Source organism: Felis catus, chromosome E2, assembly GCF_018350175.1.
Source record: "Felis catus isolate Fca126 chromosome E2, F.catus_Fca126_mat1.0, whole genome shotgun sequence".
Taxonomy (NCBI): Eukaryota; Metazoa; Chordata; class Mammalia; order Carnivora; family Felidae; genus Felis; species Felis catus.
Window position 1 is genome coordinate 16557729 of NC_058382.1, and position 15675 is coordinate 16573403.

Genomic DNA, 15675 nt, shown 5'->3' on the forward strand with positions numbered 1-15675 from the left:
CCCGTCACCTATACATGTAGGTCAGGCAAGGCTAGGGTGCCTGTTCAACACCAGCATCAAGACAGGAGCAGGGTGACTGTAGTTCTGGGCAGAATCTGTCCCTGAGCTCACAGAGGTCTCCTGGGAACAGAGCGCTGGAGTCACAAAGGCACACAAAGGCGCCCCACAACTACAGTGCTATACGGACACATATTCCCACAAACTCACTCACGCCACGAGGACACAGGCACCCCAAACCTAAACACAACTGGCTGCACATGGTCACACGAGCATACACACTGCAGGAACAGACACAGTCACAATCGCAGTCATAGGCACCCCACACTCTCACATTCCGACTGCCACACTTCATGGGGACACAGTGACAATAACGAATTCACACGCACCCTACACTAATAATATCACAAATACACACACCTTGGGTAAACACAATCACCGATCTCACAGTTAAGGCATCCCATACCCACAGTTCAGCAAATGGTCATAAACACACACACACACACACACACACACACACACACACACACACACACACAAGAAGACACCCAGTTTTACAAACGCGGTCAAAGAACGCTACACGCGCAAACACCCGGTCACACAATTACCTCATTACACATGAACAATCACAACCGCAAATCAAGCCCCCCTTCCCCGCCCTCACAGTTCCGTACACGCTCACACTGGCACACAGTCACATTCAGACACACACCCTCCTCACAATCTCCCCCTCTCAGTTGGCTCCCCACACACCCTGCACAGGCCAGAGGTTCCAGACACGCCGGCCCAATCCCGGGCTCCGGGCCACCTCACCTACGCCTCCTTCGGTACAAGTAGTACCTCTCTACTCTACTTGGAACAAGTCGAACGCAGGAGCTCCCGCAGCGCCCTGGGGCCGTTTGCTCCAACCCGCCAGAAGATCCCACCCACTGCTCAGGAGAAGGTCCAGTTCTCGCGGGAGGGAGCACTGAGCCTAGAGGCCTCTGGGAGATGTAGTACGAATGCGACAGGTTTCTGGAAAGCTGTCGCCTGGATATCCCAATTTCCCCGAGGTGTGGAGCCCGGACCTGGCCAAAACTGGGCCTTCCCGCTGAGCCGCGCGCCGGGGGCTTCCGCGAGCGTCAGCTAAGGACTCCGTCGACCAAACTGTAGACAGGCTCCTGTGAGCACTCCTGTTGACCATGGCTGGTCCTTGATCTGCAGACCCTAGTTCAGCAAGAATCCCCCTGCCCTTGATACTTAACCACGCTCCTCTTAGTAATCTTTTATCCACTGACTCCCTCATGCTGTGCATTGGATATAAATCCCTGCTATGTTATATACTGACTTGAGTTCAATCTCTCTCTCTCTATTGCAACAATCTTTCATAAAGTCTTCCTTACCTGTTTAACTTGTCTGATGCAATTTTTCGTTGACACAGCCCTCAGAGCGGCTCTCTCCAGCTTTGGTAGTTCACCTGTAACATACTAGGTCCTACAGGCATCCTTCTCAAGCATCCTGGGAATCCCAGTCCTGGCCTTTGCCAATGGCCAGATGGACCAGGCCAAGCTGCCTAAGCTGCCTCCTCTAGAAGCTGGCCACAGTTAAGTGCCCTGATGGTGCTCAGAATTCTGCTTTGCGCTGAGTACCAAGATGTTCTTGAGGCAGACTGCTTCGGAACTTGTCGGGGAGCCAGGAGAACGAACCTGAATGTGGACGGGAGAATCTGTGACCAAACCAGCCTGGGAAGTTTGAAAGGGAGAAATCTTCAAGCCCAGTTATGTATTTGAAGGTAGGCAAAGAAAGTGTGAGACAGCGGTGAGATTACATGTGTGACTGGTTGGAGGAGGATAGTTGAGTGTAAGGGAAACTGCATGTGAGTAAAATTGGTGAGTGTGAACAGAGTGGTGGGATCAAGACTATGTGTGACTTCGTGAGGCTAGAGGGTCATATCATGGGCGTGTGAGGTTGGAATAATTGTGTGCATGTGGTGGGGCAAGATTGTGTGTGGATCTGTGGGTAAGTGTGAGTATTTATGTGATCACCTAAATATGGGTCATCTCAGCATGGGTGGCTGAGATGGTGGAGGAATCTGAATCCTGCAAGCCTCATTTCCTGTTCAAACTAATAATAAGGGCATGTCTTCCTGGAGTTTCAATTTTAAGAGGGAAAAGCTACATAATTTATATAATAAATAACTTGCAGCATTCGTATATAAACACTTAGGATTCCAAACATTTGTTCTGGAACAGAATAACAAATCAGTATGACATTTTAAACAAGGTACATTTTGCTATAGGGGTACCTGTTTTGTCCACAATCTTGCCCCCAGACATTTACTCTTCTCTGTTCTTTGGGAGTCATTGGTAGAGTAAACACTCAGAGACGTGATTGTTCAATTCAAACAGGAGCATCAGCCACAACTTAAAGATGTTCAGATGGGGGCGCCTAGGTGGCTCAGTGGGTTAGGCGTCTGACTCTTGATTTCAGCTCAGGTCATGATCTCATGGTTCATGAGATCAAGCCCTGTGTCTTGCTCTATGCTGACAGCATGGAGCCTGCTTGGGATTCTCTCTCTGCCTTTATCTCTCTCTCAAAATAAATCAATAAACATAAAAAAATAATTGATGTTCAGAGGAATCTGTACAGCAATGTGATGCTGGAGAACTAGAGCAACACAGCCATATTAGGCGTGGATAGCTCTCTGTATAATCCAATTTCTGAAAGTAAAGTGCTGTCTCTTTTCCATTTCTGAAATACTTAGAACCTTTACACGGCATAGTAGATTCAGCTTTGAGATGCAAGCTTCAGATATTCTCAACCCTCTGCTATATCATTGTATATGCTCAACCTTTAAGGTAAAATGTTACTTCTTTCGTTCCTCTTTATATGGTAACGTCCTGAAAGGCCCAGGCTCAGTCTGAGTTTGGGGATGGTACTTGAATTAAAGTCTTGGGTCATTTTCCTATATATGGACTATCATATCATATATATGGACTATCATATCACCAAACTGAATGAAATCTTTAAGTTGGAACAAGAAGAGAGGCCATGGGTGGTGAATAGAGGAAAGGTAAAGGAGGTTGTGTCCAAGAGAGTGAGTGGAATAAGGCAGAACATAGATGTTCAGTGATAGAGCTGACGGCCCTGAAATGTTTTTCAGAATTTCCTTCATAGGCCTTACTCTCCTTGAGTTTCAGTTGACATGAACCCTTCTGTCCTCATTGTTCCTCTATCAGTGCCCTCTTTTATTTAAGTAATCCTAGAGGACCATATTCTGTTCATTTTCAGAGTCTACATATGCACTCAGCCCTTCATAAATCTGCAGTCTTTCAAAACTTATTGTTGCACACTGCAGTTTCTTTTTATTACATTCTGCTTTCTATCTTTCCATTGCTAAAAGCTTCAGGGTTATACTTTACATCTGCATTTCACAGTCCTATTTCAGCAACCTTCATCACCTCTCAAAGTTACTAGCTTAGGAACTTAGTAACTTTCCTCCTGGCTCTCCTTTCTGTCAACTTTTTTTTTTTTCACAATTGTTTTTATTTTATTTTTATTTTTTTAATGTTTTTTGTTTTTGAAAGAGGGAGAGAGTGAGCATGAGCAGGGGAGGGGCTGAGAAAGAGGGAGACACAGAATCTGAAACAGGCTCCAGGCTCTGAGCTATCATCACGGAGCCCCACATGGGGCTTGAACCCACAAACCATGAGATTATGACCTGAGCTGAAGTCAGACTCCTAAGCGACTGAGCAACCCAGGTGCCCCATTTCATAGTTGTTTTTAAAGGAATCATCTCATTGATCTTAAAAATGTAAACAAGGTTATAGTGAAAAAAAAAAAAAAAAGAAGTCTCCCTTTCACTATTTCTCTTCTCTACATGTATCTACTGTGGCTAGTTTCTTATGTAAACTACTTTGAGTAATTCTATGACTATACCAACATATCTATGTATATAAGGCCGCTTATCTTTATTTTTCACAAATTTTAATATAAAGCATCTTATTTTTTACTATTATTTCTTAGGAGACATCCCATATTAATACATATTCCTTGTTCTTACGGTGGCATAGTATTTTGTGGTGGGGGAAATGTCATACTTTCATACCATATTCGTGAATTTTTAGGATTTCAGGTTTCTACAATTCTAGAATGAATATCTTTATATATTCAGCTTTGCACAGATGTGCAGGCATCTTTGTAATAAATTCCTCTAAGAAGTGCTGGGTCAGAGGCATTGTATAAATATTTGCAATCCACATAAGATGAATCACTTTCCATTCCCACCAAAAAACTTATGAAAGTTCATGTTTCCTGTTCTTGTCAAACACTGTATTTTTGATTTAACAGCTCAATTGACCTATTGAGCCTTTATATGTGCCAGGTTATATTCTAGGAAAACATCAGTGAAAAAAAATGGCCAAAATTTCCTTTCCTCAAGGAGTTTATATTCTAGTCAGGGAAAGTGGTCAATGAACATGCAAATGAAATATATAGTATTCCAGATAAGAGTAAGCTCTAAAGAGAAAAATAAAGCTTGGAAATGGGATAGCAAGTGCCAAGGGAATTGCAATTTTATGTTTTTTTAAATTTTTTTTAAAGTTTATTTATTATTGAGAGACACAGAGACATAGAGCATGAGCAGGGGAGAGGGAGAGAGAGGGAGAGACACAGAATCTGAAGTAGGCCCCAGGCTCCGAGCTGTCAGCACAGAGCCCAACGCAGGGCTCAAACTCCCAAACTGTGAGATCGTGACCTGAGCTGAAGCTGGCTGCCTAACCAACTGAGCCACCCAGGTGCCCCTGTGTTGTTGTTTTTTTTTTTAAAGTTTTATTTATTTAGGTAATCTCTACACCCAATGCGGGGCTCAAACTCACAACCCCAAGATCAAGAGTTGTGTGCTCTTCTGACTGAGCCAGTCAGGAACCCTGGGAATTGTCCTTTTAAATAGAATAGTTAGGAGAAGCCTAAAAAGAAAATACTTGAGCAAAACCAAAAAGAAGAAGCAGTGGCATTTAAAGGTATTTAGACAAAGCGAATTATAAACAGAGAAAACACCAAAATAGAAATGCCATAGGTTGGCTACAAGCCTGGTATATTCAAAAGCAGCAAGTTGGTCCAGTGACAAAGTGAAGAATAGTAGATGAGAAGAAGGAGCTAATGAGGGGATCAATTATGGAAGGTCTTAGAGAGCATTGTAAGAACTTTGCTTATTTTTCTCAGTGAGATGTGAAGGCAATGTTGGTTCTGCACAGAGGAGTGACATGATCTGACTTGCATTTAAAAGAGATCACTTGGGGGTGGGGGTGGGGGGACCAGGGTGGCTCAGTCATTAAGTGTCTGACTTTTAATTTTGGCTCAGGTGATGATCTCACGGTTCATGAGTTCAAGTCTCGCATCAGGCTCTTCACTGACAATGAGCAGCCTGCTTGGGATTCTCTCTCTCTCCTTCTCTCTCTGCCCCTCCTGAGCTCTCTCTCAAAATAAATTGATAAGCTTAAAAAATAAAAATAAAATAAAAGAGATCACTTGGTGCATGGCTGATTCAGTCAGAAAACTGTGCAACTCTTGATCTTGGGGTAGTGAGTTCAAGCCCCACATGGGGTATAGAGATTACTTAAATAGCTAAAACTTTAAAAACAGAGAGAGAGACCAGGGTGCTGATTAGAGAATACAGTGTAGGGGGACAAAAAAAAAAAAAAAGGAAGCAGGGAAACTAGCTAATGAGCTGTTGGAATAATCCAGGTAAGAGTTGATGGTAACTTGGTCTTGGGTGATTGCACTGGTAGTCATGAGAGGAGTTGGATTTCAGATATATTTTGAAGATAGAGCTGAAAGAATCAGGTAACAGATTTGATGTTGGAAATGAAAGATAAGAACCTAGGCTCATGCGAGTATTTCAGCTTGAGTAACTGAAAACCAGAATTGTTATTTACTGAAATAAAACTATGGAATGAGCAAATTTTAAGGGGTAGATGAAGAATTTTGTCTTTGCTCTCCTAAACCACTGAGACAGTCTGTGTTAAAGAGAAACATTTATTTGTTGTATCTAGATGTCATTTATAACAGTAAGAGGATGAGGGGTGCCTGGGTGGCTCAGTCTGTTAAACCTCTGACTCCTGATATTGGCTCAGGTCATGATCTCATAGCTCATGAGTGTGAGCCCCAACATCGGGCTCTCTGCTGTCAGTGCAGAGCCAGCTTCAGATGCTCTGTCTCCCTCTGTCTCTGCCTTCCCCACTCACACGTATGTGCACGTGTGCGCTCTCTCTCAAAAATAAATTAAAAAAAAATATTGGGAGGATGAGAATTCTAAGGAAATTTATTAGGGTAAGAATAAACATAGTAACAGATTGCAGTGGGTTAAATTGTGGCCCCCAGAGATATGTCCATATCCTAACCCCGAGACATGTGAATGTGACCTTACTTAGTAAAAGTAATTTTCTTTTCAGACATAATTAAGAATCTCTAGGTGCGTTCATTCTAGATAATCTGGGTGTGACCTAAATCCAATGACAAGTGTCTTTATAACAGAAGATGAAAAGACATACAAGAGAAGGCCATGTGAAGACAGAGTATAGATTGAAGTTACACGGCAACAAGCTAAGGATACCTGAGTCTAGTTAGGATTTTTTTTAAATCTCTTGGGAACATCTTGATTTTTTTTTTCCTTGTATTTTCATATGCCTTTTAATTTTTGTTATTGTTGAAAGCCAGACATTTTGTTTAGGACACTGGTGTGCAGAAAAGTCTTAGCATAGCAGACCTGAGAATTCTTATCCCTGGAAATGTCTGCTTGCACAGTTGGCCCTTGGCTTGCACCTAGAACTTAGATTTCCAGAGGGGATTCACACTATCCTATTTGACAAAAATGGCTCACTATGCCTGTTTGTGTAAATCATATAATTTGTTAAATATCTGCTTTCCTTCTGAAATTTTAGTATGTGCCTGGCAGAGGCTCCCTATGTGACCAGCACACAATAAAAACTCTAGGTACTGAGTCTCTAGTGAACTTCCCTGGTTGGCAACATTTCACATGTGTTGTCAAAACTTGTTGCAGGGGAAATTAATGTCCTCTTTGATTTCACTTGGAAAGGATCCTTGGAAACATGTGCTGGTTTTTCCTGGACTTTGTTCCATGCACCTTTTCTCTGCTAATTTCCCTTTGTATTGTTTCACTGTGAGTTCCTCTAGTGAATCTTTCAACCTTGGACAGAGTGTTGATCTTGGGGTCCCATGACACAACAGTAATGAGGAAAATAATTTTCACCCTGAGTGGGCATACATTTTCTTCTGCAAAGTCTTTAGTGTAGAGTTTTGAGTTAATTCAGTTAGGATTTTAAGAACTAAGCAAGATAAATTCATACGATATGTGCTTATGTAAATTTTAAAGATAGATAACTGACAAGCCAAGATACTTGTGGGGTCCCCTGATTCGATGGGAGCCACCAAATGTGGGGTGACAAGATCTGGTAGAAGCTGACAATGGGGATGGTGAAAGAATTCATCCAAGGCAGAACAAAGGAGATAGAAGTTTATCGAATATACCGCAAGAAAGCAGTGGGCACAAAGGCAAAGCAGAGACTGTCTGCCATGCGGCAGGGGTGGGAAGCTGTAGTTAATTAAAGAGGGAAAGTGAGGAGGTGTGGTAACTAACTATGGCTTCCCACCCCTTAATTTTCCTTTTATGGTCCCCGTGTCCTGGTGTAAGTAACCCATTGGTCAGCTAGGGCTTATGGATATTTTGAAGTGGGTCACCTAAAGAGCATGTTTATATTCTGCCAGGGGGTTACTATGGGCCCTTCTACCTTACTCAGGTTTCCATTGTTAAAGTTAATTGCCCAAAAGCAGCCTTCACAATATTATTACCCCACCAGCCAGGCAGGATAGTTAGTGATCAGCTGGGGCCTGGGGATCAGAAATATTATATGCATAGGCTGTTTCTTCTTGAGATACCAAATATACTCTTCATTACTATTGAATTACACTGAACATACACATTCTATGCACTTGTCTTCAGGTCTTTCCTATTTCACAATAAAAATATTTTAAAGGCAATTATTTTTAAAGGTTGAATTTGAAAGTACTGAAAAAAGTCACTCCATCAGAAAGTTTAGACATACTGTCCATCTACATAATGAGCACAGAGAAAGGGAAGCAAATTTTAAAAGCCAGCAAGTATTAACTTCAGGGGAAAAAAAGGCTAAGACATGAACAACATTTACAAAATACTAATGTAAGCTTGAATATTAATTTAAACCAAACTCTCTAAGGGTAACTGGAGGATGGGAATAAGGTATTTGAGGATGTAAGGGATACTACACCTCATTAAAGAAGCAGCTCCCATGACTTGGCAGATAGGGGACCCTCCTGGGGCCGGGCCTACCCCCGGCCTACCCCCAGGTCGAGCCTTGTGGGATAAGAGATATCCACCACACCTGGCCAATGCTCAGACGGAGATAGTAAGGACTCGCTGGTCACCGAACCATTCTGTCACACCATATCTATCAGATGCCCAGATAAAGAACTCAACCTGCAAAGAATTACATCCTTCCTCTGAGCGCTGAACTACGTTTCCCAGGGGCCATCGCGTCCAAAGCTACTTCCGGTGAAAGGCCGCGTTGGTTTATTGTCCAGGTTTCCAGACTGGAGCATCCATTTGTGGGGAAGCAGCGTGGAGGCCTGGGTTGAGTCTTGCATTCTAAACGCGGCCTGGAACTAATAGCTCCTGGCCACGGATGTGAACAACTGTGAAGGCGATGATTTTTGCCCAGGGAAAGGATGTGGGCCCGGGGCCAAGGCCTGTGAATTGAGATCGTGAGATCTCTGAAAGGCTGTCCATGCTCTGACTGCATTTTCCAATGTCCATCATAGCCGAAGCAGCTTCCTGTCCGCACACTGGCCCTTTCAGGACCATAGGAAGGCTTGCGCCCGAGTCCCTGCGGAACATTTTTGAAGGGACCGCAGGGTCAGGTAAGTCTAAGATCCGGAAGCGGAATGACCCTGAGGAGTGCAGTGAGGGCTTAATGTTTTCGGAGTCTCAGGCCTTGCTAGCAAGAGGGTTTGGGAAGGCAGACGGTAGGGAGCTGTATTTGTGTGTGTCTGCTTCCGCGCCAGCGATCTCGATGGGATCTGTGGGTGCCTGTGTGAAATTGGTACGAGATCGGCATATGGGTAATCGCTCAGGAGCGGTAGGGGTGGGTGTGTGTGTGTGTGTGTGTGTGTGTGTGTGTGTGTGTGTGTGTGTTTGCGTTTGCATGGGCACGATGGTGACGGGAGCTGTACCGGATAGTAATGACGTATTTACTAAATACGTATTTACACACGTATTTAGGTGTGACTGTGCATGTATATGATTGTGACTACATCACTCTGTGCGTGACCATGTGTGTAAGTGTAGTAACAGCAGCGGTGGAGCCAGAAACAGACTATTGTGTTTAGTAACAGTCATTCGTAAATGTGTGGAGAGCAGTTTCTGTGGTGGCCGTTAGGTGGATTGGGTAGGGTAGTGTAGAACGAGGGGAAAGTAATAGGAGACAGTGTAGAGAACACATTCCAAGAGTTTCTCTGTAAATATGAGCAGAGAAATGGAGCAGCAGCTGATGGGGGCAGAGACCGGGAAATAACGCCTCAGTATGCTGGTGGTAATGAGCCACGAGGGAGGGAAAAAGTTTTAAGGGCAAGTAAGAATGAGTGAGCCAAGCCCAAGAATAAAGCAGGCTACTGTAGTGTTGCAGAGAATGAGCCATGAGCTCACGTTTTCAAAAAACAAGGGGAAATATCCTGAGATGTGGTGAGTTACATGTAATCGCAAGGCGTGAAATTCCAACTTGGAGATTTTCTGGAGGAGGGAGAAAGGTCTGAAAGTAATTAAAGCAAGGAGGATGCCTGCCCTGCTTCCGTACCCAGTGGCAAGAGTCTGGGGGGGTGGGGGAAGGGGATGTTGAAAGCCCTCAGAGTCCTCTGGGGAGAGCCAGGTTTCCCTTAGACCCAAAGGTGAAAGGAATATTCAAAGTGGTTGGAGATAAAAGAGGAGTTTGTTATTAATGAGTTATGAATTCCAGAGAGCTACTAGAAAGTGTCAAGAGTTAGAGAGGGATGGGAAGAGGGGACATTCAGCCAGTGGGGAGTGCACTGTCTGAAAAGAGAGATTATCAGGGAATCTAGGGCTTCTTATGATGGACACAGGGACAACATGGACACAGGGGATATTGGTGCTGATATTCTGCTTGGATTCAAGACTGTTGGACAGGAAGTGATGGGGTAGAAAGAGGTGGATTTTTGAGTATCCCTCAGAAAGAGGGGAGCCAAGGATAGAAGCTTTAAAGATGGTTGGGGTAGGCAGAGTAATGCCCCTGCATAGGGTATAATCCCTGGAACCTGTGAATATTTTGCTTTACAAGGCAACGAAATTAAGTTAAGAACCTTGAAATGAGGGAGTTATCCTAAGTTATCCAATTAGGCCCAATCTAATCAAATGGATTCTTAAAGTCAGTAAACCTTTCGGATCAGAGGGAGATACGATAAAAGAAGAATGGTCAGAGATATGCGAAATTGCTGACTAAAGGCAGGGAGCCAATGCCAGTGGCCTCTAGAATCTGGAAAACATAAGGAAATAAATAATTCTCCCTTAGAGCCTCTAGAAAGGAACACAGCCCTGCTGACACCTTAATTTTAGCCCGGTGAGAACCGTGTCTGACTTGTACCTAACTGCCTAACTAACTGTAAGATAATAAATTTGTATTGTTTTAAGCCACTATGTTTATGATAATTTGTTACTCAGAAAACTCATATAATGGTATAGTGTCTTAGCCTTTAGTGCTGTGGAGGAGTCTTGAGCCCTATGACATGAAGGGAACTCAGTCCCTATTGATAAAGTTGAGGAATTCAGGTAAAGCACATAGGCCCTCTCTTCACATGTAATTTCCAGTTTTGCTGCATTGTGATTTCTTTTAAGTTTTTAAAAAATATTTATTTTGAAGGAGAGAGCAAGTGAGCAGGAGAGGGGCAGAAAAAGAGGGAGAGAATCCTAAGCAGGCCCCACACTCAGCTTGAAGCCCGATGTGGACTGAATCTCACCATTGTGAGATCATGACCTGAACTGAAATCAAGAACTAGATGCTTAACCAACTGAGCCACCCAGGCACCCTTGCATTGTGCTATTTTTTAACTTTGGAATTTAATGAACTTTTCTTTGTGATCTAATATATGGCCAGTCTGTAGTTACTTACTTGTTTTCCACTTTATTTGTCTTTGATTGATTAAAATGTATTAAAATACTCTATGAATGAAATTTTATCTTATATAACCTGTAATTTCTGCTTTAAGTTGCTTCTGTGAGTTGATATATGAGATATTCGTATTTATTTTTATCATGAATTTTAGGCTTTTGTATTTTAGAATGCCCAAGATCATGGCCCCTGCTTATTACTTTTTATTTGCATTTGCCTTTTCTATATTTCTCCATAATTTGTACAATGAACTTAAAAAAATTTTTTTTAAATGTTTATTTATTTTTGAGAGTGCACATGAGCATGGGAGGACAGAGAGAGAGGGAGAATCTGAAGCAGGCTCCAGGCTCTGAGCTGTCAGCACAGAGCCCAACGCGGGGCTCGAACTCACGGACCGTGAGATCATGACCTGAGCCGAAGTCGGACGCTTAACTGACCAAGCCACCCGGGCGCCCCAGTAAATTGTAGTTTTATTTATTATCTTTCCCTTTGTGGTTTGTACTCTCTGTACCCCATTTAAGAAATCTTTCCTGGGACACCTGGGTGGCTCAGTCGGTTAAGTGTCTGACTTCGGCTCAGGTCAGGATCTCACAGTTTGTGAGTTTGAGCCCTGCGTCATGCTCTGTGCTGACAGCTCAGAGCCTGGAACCTGCTTCAGATTCTGTGTCTCTTTATGTCTCTGCCCTCCCCTGCTCATGGGCACTCTTTCTCTCTCTCAAAAATAAAATACACATTAAAAAAAAAAAAAAAAAAGAAATCTTTGCCTATCCCAGAGGCATGAAGATATTTGTATCTTCTATATTAATATCTTTCACATTTAGGTGTACAAACCTTCTAGAATTGATTTTTGTGTATGTTGTAAGGTAAAGATCAATTCATTTTCCCCTTATAGATATTCAAGTGACTTGGCATCATTTGTTGAAAAGTCTATCTTTCCTCCCTGATAATCTCTGCTCTGAAATCTACCTTGTCTCATATTAATGTAACCACTCTAGCATCCTTTTGATTATGATTTCCGTGGTATATCTTTTGCCATCCTTTTACTTTTAACCTTTTTATACCATTATATTGCAGATAAACTGACATCTTGAAAATAATCAGCCTTTCATCTCATAAATGTGATAAATTCCTCCATTCATTTAGATGTTCTGCAATTTCACTCTATTGTTTGTAGTAATTGATGCAGAGGCCTTGTACTTATTTTGTTAAATTTATAAGTATTTGAAAATGTTGTTGCTATTGTAAAAGCTGTTATTTAAAAAAAATTTTTTTTAATGTTTATTTATTTTTGAAGGAGAGAGAGCATGAGTGGGTGAGAGGCAGAGAGAGAGGGAGACAGAATCCAAGGCAGGCTCTAGGCTCTGAGCTGTCAGCACACAGTCCGAAGCGGGGTTTGAACCCATGAGCAATAAGATCATGGCCTGAGCTGGAGTCAGACACTCAACCGACTGAGCCACCCAGGTGCCCCAAAAACTGTCATTTTAAATCTAACTTTTAATTTCCTAATTTTTACTTGTAAGTTGAAATGTAGTTGACATTTTACTCTCTCTGACTTCATGTTTTTATTCTTTAATATTTCTGTATTTCTACTAATGACTTGGCTGCTTTAAATGATATCCTTTCTCTCTCAGTTATTATAAATGAGGCAATCAGTGAACTTGTCTCTTTTCCATTTTGTAAGCTTTATCCCTATATTAGTTATTGCTGTAAAACATACTACCCTAAAAATCAATAAAACTGTATTATCTTAACACCATTTTTGCAGATCAGGAATTTAGGAGTGGCTTAGCGTGGAGTCTCTGGCTTAGTGTCTCACAAAGTTGCAGCCAAACTCTTGGCCAGGCCACAGTCATCTGAAAGCATGACTGAGGCTGGAGGATCACTTTCTAAGATGATTCCCTCACTTGGCTATTGGCAAAAGACCTCAGTTCCTCTCCATGTGGACCTCTGTAAGGCTGCTATAGTGTCCTTGTGACATGTCATACAGCTTTCCCCAGAGCAGAAAGACAGCAAGAGTACGTACGGTAGAAGCCATAATGTCCTTTTTGACCTATCCTCCTCCATCGTTCCCACAATATCTTCTTGGTACATAAATCTGCTCTATTCAATGCAGGAGGCAACTACACAGTGTTAATACCAAGTAGTAGATACCTTTGGGGACCATTCAGCATACTGGTACCATAATCTCCATCTTATTTTTTAATTTAGATTTGCTTTTAAATGTGTTCGGCAGTAACGCCGAGTATGTCCTCCAGTAATTTAGAAAGCACTCCTGGGAACAATATTCCCTAAGTTCATGCAGCATAAAACTTTTTATATCCTTTATACTTGAAGGACAGCTTGGCTGCATATAAAATCTTTGACTCTGGGGGCCCCTGGGTGACTCTGGAGGCACCTGGGTGGCTCAGTTGGTTAAACGTCCGTTTTTTTGCCTTGGGTCATGATCTTGCAGCTCCATGATCACGCAACTTATGGGTTCTGGCCCCCTGTGGGGCTCTGTGCTGAGAGCTTGGAGCCTGGAGCCTGCTTCGGATTCTCTCTCTCTCCCTCTCTCCCTCTCTCTCTCTCTGCCACTCCCGACTTGCACTCTGCCTCTCTCAAAAATAAATATACATTAAAAATTTTTTTTTTAATTCTTTGATTCTATCATTTATTTTCCCGCAAGTATACTGGAGAGACTAACCTCACTATTTGGGGAACTGAATTTAGTGGAGAAGTCTAATGACAACTGAATTTCCTTTTTCTCATGGGTAACTTGATATTTTTATCTTGATTTCCCATGGGTTTTAGCCTAATAATTTTATTAAGAAATGTTTATTAAGAAATGTTTATTAAGAAATTTTATTAAGGCTCAAAATGAACATTTTGAGTCCTTTCTCTCTGCATATGGGGTGTCTTTTCATTATGTATATTCATGCTTTATTTCAGGAAATTATTTTTTAATGTTAAAAATGTAGTTTTTAATATTTGTTCTCTTCCTTGATTTGGATTTCATCTGTAGGGATCTGCTTAGTTACAGGTTGGATTGTCTCTGACTTTCATTGTTTTCTTCCAATAATTGTTATCTCTCTCTGTTTCATTTTGTTCCATTCACTAATTTCTGTATTCTTTGTCCATGCTACACTTTCTATATTTGTCATACCTTGTGCTTCTTGTAGTTTATTCTTTGTTCCTAAAATGGTTTTGCCTGTGTTTTCTTTCATACTTGAATTCTACTAACTCTTGTATATAGTCTATTCATCATTTCTTCCCCATTCCTGAGATCATTGTAACATTTGTGCATGTAGTCTTGCCTCAGAGCTGTGATTGTATCATCAAATATTTTTTTACTCATAGTGGAATGTTAGGTAATACTTCTAATATTCTCTGATGTTTTTTTAGGCAGTTTTCTTTATACTAATGGGAATTCTGGCATTCATTTCAAACTTATATCTAACAATATCTTTGGACACAGTACTTCTAATTTTTGTGTGTGTTTGTTTGTTTGTTTGTTTGTTTGTTGGAATGTGATATTACCTCAGAATAGCTGTCACTGGTGCTTTCCCCTGAAAAGGTAGTTTTTAGGGTCTTCTGCTCAAGAGTTCCCTCCTCTGTTACTGCAGTAGAAGACAATTTCTTTAAAATATGGTTCCTCTGAACAACCAGGTTTTCTTTGTTGTTCAGAATGTAACCTGGTTCAGGAGGACTTCTACTATCAGTTCTGAGTTCCCCAGTGCCTTCTCTGCTGCAATTAAAGAATACAGCCAATCCCCCAACTTATTTGATGAGGCCAGTATTACCCAGATACCAAAACTAGGCAAAGCATATCTCATAAGAATGAGTTTAAAAATCCTCAACAAAATACTTGCAAACCAAATCCAGCAACATATAATGCACTTATACAATATGACCAAGTGGAATATATCCCAGCGTTGTGTGAACATCCAAAAATCAATTAATGTGATACATTATATAAATAGAATAAAACCCAAAAATTACAGGGTCATTTTAATAGATACAGAAAAAACATTTGACAAAAGCCAGTACCTTTTCATTATAAAAATACTTTATAAACTAGAAATTAAAGGGAATTTCCTTGACTTGATATAGGGCACCTACAAAAATTCTATACTTAGTAGTGAGTATCTGAATGTTTTCCCCCTAAGATCAGGAATAAGAAAAAGAACGGCTGCTTTTGCCACTGCTATTCAATATTGTAGAGATTTAAAAAAAAATTTTTTTTTAATGTTTATTTATTTTTGAGACAGAGAGGGACAGAGCATGAACGGGGGAGGGTCAGAGAGAGGGAGACACAGAATCCGAAACAGGCTCCAGGCTCTGAGCTGTCAGCACAGAGCCCGACGCGGGGCTCAAACTCACGGACCGCGAGATCATGACCTGAGCCGAAGTCCGCCGCTCAACCGACTGAGCCACCCAGGCGCCCCATCAATATTGTAGAGATTTTACAGGGCAGTTAGACAAGAAAAAA

General features: G+C 41.7%; 2 protein-coding genes across 18 annotated transcripts in view; one reads left to right on the plus strand and one right to left on the minus strand.

Annotated features, from left to right (window-relative positions):
• LOC102900191 (zinc finger protein 345) overlaps positions 1 to 15675 on the minus strand; it is a 138547-nt gene that overhangs the window by 29547 nt on the left and 93325 nt on the right. Inside the window, exon 1 of one of the 2 annotated variants that reach the window (XM_045045444.1) lies at positions 811 to 862. The exons of the other annotated variant lie outside the window; for it this stretch is intronic. The gene's annotated coding sequence lies outside the window, so the exon portion shown is untranslated. Of the gene's footprint in view, positions 1 to 810; positions 863 to 15675 lie in introns of those variants that run through there. 2 annotated transcript variants of the gene reach the window in all.
• The window catches only part of ZNF790 (zinc finger protein 790), a 62328-nt gene continuing 47955 nt past the window's right edge, over positions 1303 to 15675 (plus strand). For 6 of the 16 annotated variants that reach the window (XM_045045467.1, XM_019818742.3, XM_045045466.1 and 3 more), the window contains exon 1: positions 8559 to 8949. The gene's annotated coding sequence lies outside the window, so the exon portion shown is untranslated. The other 10 variants (XM_023245443.2, XM_003997835.6, XM_019818738.3 and 7 more) reach the window with 4 other exon arrangements.